The 4,847-nt window shown below is 34.7% G+C and overlaps 1 long non-coding RNA gene across 1 annotated transcript; it reads left to right on the top strand.

Moving 5' to 3' along the window:
* LOC129873724 (uncharacterized) lies at positions 1–1,772 on the top strand. Its single transcript, XR_008762767.1, has 5 exons — positions 1–81; positions 706–987; positions 1,112–1,166; positions 1,247–1,421; positions 1,561–1,772. It is a non-coding gene; the product is annotated as an uncharacterized LOC129873724 (long non-coding RNA).
* Positions 1,773–4,847: the final 3,075 nt, after the last annotated feature.

Consider the following 4,847-nt stretch of genomic DNA (forward strand, 5'->3'; position numbering starts at 1 on the left):
CTCAAAAAAATATTGCTCTTCTTCTTTGCTTTCTCTGTCTCAAAAAAATGTCGATATTTTCCTTGAATAATACCGCTCCAAGTAAGTAAAATATTGTCTTGTGTTTCTGGGTTTTCTCAATGTAAGTAATTTTCTTGATAACTGAATCTTGTGCTTCTCTGGAATCTTGCATGTTGGGTCTCTCGATAACCATGATTCTTGACAACAAGAAATTTTTCTCATATTTTGAAAAACACATTTTTTCAATATATTCTTGCATATTCTTGATAACTGAATCTGGGCATGTTCCGTGTTTATGCTTTCTTTGTGGGTCTTGCATAGTTGGTTCTAGTTAGTTGATATATTGTTTATGTGGCTTAATTTCTCCTTCTAATCTGTTTCTATATATTGACACAACTTTTTATCTTCACCAATTTCCCATGTTTTAGCAACACAAAGAAGTACGTTCTTTGTTTAAAGATATCTGACGTTCACTAGGTGTTTGAGAAAATGTCTTAGCTAGAAAAATCATAATCTATTAGGTAAAATTTGAAATTTAAGAACTTTTTTAGAAACAACTAAATCCATTGTACTGATGATTTCCTTCAGGTCTAAATTGGTTTTGTGACAAAAAAAAATTACTCTTCAAGTCTGAGTATTAGCCTGCCACGGCAGGTCTAAATTGGTTTTGTGACAAAATAAATTACTCTTTAATTATGATTGAAGGGAACGGTTTGAAGGGAAAGACTCAATGAAGCCTCCTCATAATCAGGAGGGCAAATTCTGGCTGAAAACAATTCAGGATAACAGGATGCGGACAAGACCAAACAAACGGAGACAGTTACTTTTTACAAGCTCCTCCTTTGTTAGTTTACTGATATAGTTTGGATGATCATTGAAACTATTGCAACTATCGGCAATGGATTGTCCCTGCCCATTATGACAATTCTTTTTGGAGAATGGACCGACTCCTTCACACAAAATCAAAATAACAAAGATGTGCTTGGGGTAGTCTCCAGGATTATGCTTTGAACATTTTTTAAATATTCTAAATCCTTATTTTATCTATTGTTGATTGAGTAGTACCATCCTGAAAATGAGATCTTCTAATTATCCGTGTAATTCCATATAGGTTTCATTGAAATTTGTCTACTTAGCTTTGGGATGTGAGGCAGCTGCATTTCTTTGTAAGTTCTCATTCCGCCTTTACTAAGCATAGGCAATTTTGAATTATTATTGAAGTTAAATTAATATGAGTGTTGTTCAGAGGTCCCTTGTTGGATGATCTCTGGTGAAAGACAGCCTTCTCGAATTAAGGAGTCTATCTGAAAACTATTTTGCAGCAAGATTTAGCTTTCTGTGATAAGGAAACCAATATGGGAGAGGTGGTGGGGCGCATGTCTGGTGACGCTGTTCTTAAACAAGACGCAATGGGCGAGTAGGTAGTCATGCTGAAAAGCAACTCTACTAAGCCCTTCTTTGTGAAACCACTACATAGGAATTTGCTTTCTACATAAAAGATCCTTTGTGAGGATATGATTGTTCTTTCTATACTTGATATTATTTCCTTAACTGCGGCAGGTAGGGAAATTTGTACAGCTGATATCAACATTCTTTGCGGGCTTTGTCATTGCATTTACTAAAGGCTGGCTTCTCACACTTGTTATGTTATCCATCATTCCTCTACTTGTCATCTTTGCTGGAGTGATGTCCCTCATCCTATCTAGGATGGTGTCCCGTGGATAAGATGCTTATGCCAAAGCAGCAACGGTGGTTGAACAGACAATTGGCTCCTTTGGTATGTCATAAGTTTAAATTATTGTGATGCCCATGCTCTGATGAAATTTATATTGGGAGTAAAGCAATCTTTGTTTCACTTTCATTTCAGAAAATAACCACCAGTAGATGAGATGTATCTTGTTTCCTTCTCAGGCTGCATCTTTTACAGGGGAGAAGCAAGTTGTGGCCAGCTATAACGAGTCCCTAATTAAAGATTACCATTCAGGTTCAAATGAAGGGCTGGCAAGTGGATTAGGTCTTGGGTCACATTTTGCTATTATGTACTCCAGCTATGCGATGGCTATCTGGTACGGTACAAGGTTCATCTTGGAAAAAAGATACATTGGTGGTCAAGTTCTCAATGTTTCCGACGCGAAGCTTCTCCATTAAGTAGCAAGCGATTTACTTTTTAAGGTACACTAATTTAACTAAGCATAAATTTGAGAGTGATTATACTAGATGCACTTAGTGTTTTATAATAAAATAATAATAGTATAAGTGTACTAATTCGACGGGGCTCCTCAAAGCTTGCAGTACTGTACTTAACATGTGCAATGAGGATACTGTACTTAAAAAGAGAATAGATAAACCAGAGTAATACTTATAATTCTTTCTATTTCTCCTTTTGGTCGATTCGTCCCTTCCCTCTAAGGACGTTAAAATAGGCGGAGCTGGAGAGTTAGTGAGAATTGAGGAGCATAAAATGATTTTTTTTGATTAATCCCACTCCCCTTTTTTAATTCTTCTTTTCAATGTTGTAGTTTACAGATTCCTCCTTTTAGTAGCTTATTTCTTGAAATGTATTTAGCTTGAAACCATAACTCAAAATTTTATGATAAGTAAATTTATGTAGGGAGAGTTTTCTGCAAAAAGGTGTGATGCTGGTGGCGAATTGGCGATGCATGAGAGGAATGTAAGTTCCAAATTCTATTTGTATGAACTATATTGATTTGTAAGACAGCCCGGTGAACATTGCAAGTGCATGTGTTCTTTAATCTTTAACTTGCTTCCATTCAATTGTTATTAGAGTACGTCCACAGAATATTATAGTCTCGTAAGTTCCGTAAAGCAGTTGCCAGTTTTTCAGCTTTTTCTCTTTGGAAACTATTTTTTTTCCAATTTTTTCCCCAGACTACTTGGTTGGATGAATAGGAAATTCTCGATCCATCTTTCAGGTTGAAGCCAAAGGAACTTTCTGTTTAGACGGCTTTTGCTGCAGGATGTATAACTCCCGAAAATTGGAGAAGTGTAAGAGCAATGGGGGCAGTTAGGCTTGTTTTCAATTTGAAGCTGAAGTGCCAGAAAACAATACTACAAGAAAGGCTCTATGCCTATTCCTAACTTCTGATGTAAGTGCTTAAAAGTTGAAACTGAAGAAAGTTGAAGAGATGTGGAACCCCTATTCTTCACGGTTCAGATCATTTACTTATGTATTTGAACATTTGGAGAAGAGAGCGTGAAGGTGACATGCAAGAAGGAAGAAATAAGAATAAAACTGGAAATAAACCTGTGTTCTCTTTCAGTTTGATAGTGAGATTTCATTTAGTTTGTACCATAGTGCTATGTTTTTTTTTAAAATGAGAATACATAAAGGTATGATTAGCACTCCCTAAATCAGCACCACTTTTTTAAGGGTCACCAATTGGTTTGATCTATGCTATCTTTGTTTATCTCGTTAAATATATACTGACTTCAAGGAAGTTTTCAAGGAAGTTTTATGTTGTGCTTGATTGGTGGGACATCACAAATGATATCTTCTTCTCAGTTGGGAAAAACTTGGTCCATATAGTTGTATGCAACCAATGTCCTAAATGAAACTTACAAGATGATTGATTTATTACTCCAAAATAGCGTTTTTAGTTTACTCTTCTAAAATCTTCGTTCTTTTAAAGTGCATCTTCGTTCTCCAGGTTGTGTGTACAGAAGGACCTGAGAAAATTAGAGAACTGGGTGCTTCGTTCGATCATGGGGAGGGAGGATGGCAATCTGCATCTAGCCCGAGAAGGGGGCCACTCCCATCACCGAATTGTCTATGCTGCCGATATGATAGGCAGAGAGATGGAACGGGCCCTATTAGAGGCCGTTGTTAAGGATTTGAACTCCATTTTGCTATAGTTTTTACACTCAAGAGATTTTGCATATTTTTTTTTCTAAAATAAAATTGAGTGTTTTTTACATGTTCCAGGAATTTGCAAGGATGAGTTAATATTGGAATGGTTTTCCCTTAATGCATTGATAGGCAACAACACTTCAGTTGCATTTGCATTTGCATTATGAAAGTCGGGTTCTTGATTAGCTTTGGTAGCTCTTCATTTGTATTTTTCCATGGCAAGATGAATTTATTGCAACTTGTGTGAGTATAGTGTTATAAATTATTGTTTTTTGACCAAAGGCAAATTAATGAATAGAAATTGAACGTGTTTGTTCACTTGATAATCTTGACTAGGGTAGAGAATCTTTTGTTCATGATCCAATTAGAAGTTTTTTCTCGGGAATTACATATTGTGGCTATTATGCTTCTTATATCCTACTTGACGTTTTGTATAATGTACAATTTTAAGTTGGAGTTCTGAAGAACTAAAACTTAAGATTGAGTTTCATCTTGAAAATTGATCTTTTCATTGCAGTTTCAATAATCTTATACTTTTACAAATAAACAAAGTCTCTGAAATAATTGGATTCATGTTTTTTGGATTAAATCTATATTTAATTAAGAAATCTATTTAATATGTATAAAATATTAATTTATAAACTTAGGAATGAAATTTAAAATCATAAATTTCATATTTTGAATCTAACTATGAAAATTGCACAAGTTCATGATGATAAGAAATTTTACATTATCAATGCAAGAAACTCTTTTTATTTTTAATAAATAAGTACTAGAATAAAAATTTACAACAAAAAATATATTTTGTATGAATTAATTTTTCTTTTTCCCGTGTTTATTAACTAGAAAACTATAAAAGAGTCCGCTTATCATATACGCTTACGGCGCATCTTAGAACACTCCGCCTGTATTAAGTATTTTTTTCCGCGTGTTCGAAAACTATAAAAGCACACAACCTGCGCGTTTTAGAAATCACCAC

Source organism: Solanum dulcamara, chromosome 11, assembly GCF_947179165.1.
Source record: "Solanum dulcamara chromosome 11, daSolDulc1.2, whole genome shotgun sequence".
Classification (NCBI taxonomy): Eukaryota; Viridiplantae; Streptophyta; class Magnoliopsida; order Solanales; family Solanaceae; genus Solanum; species Solanum dulcamara.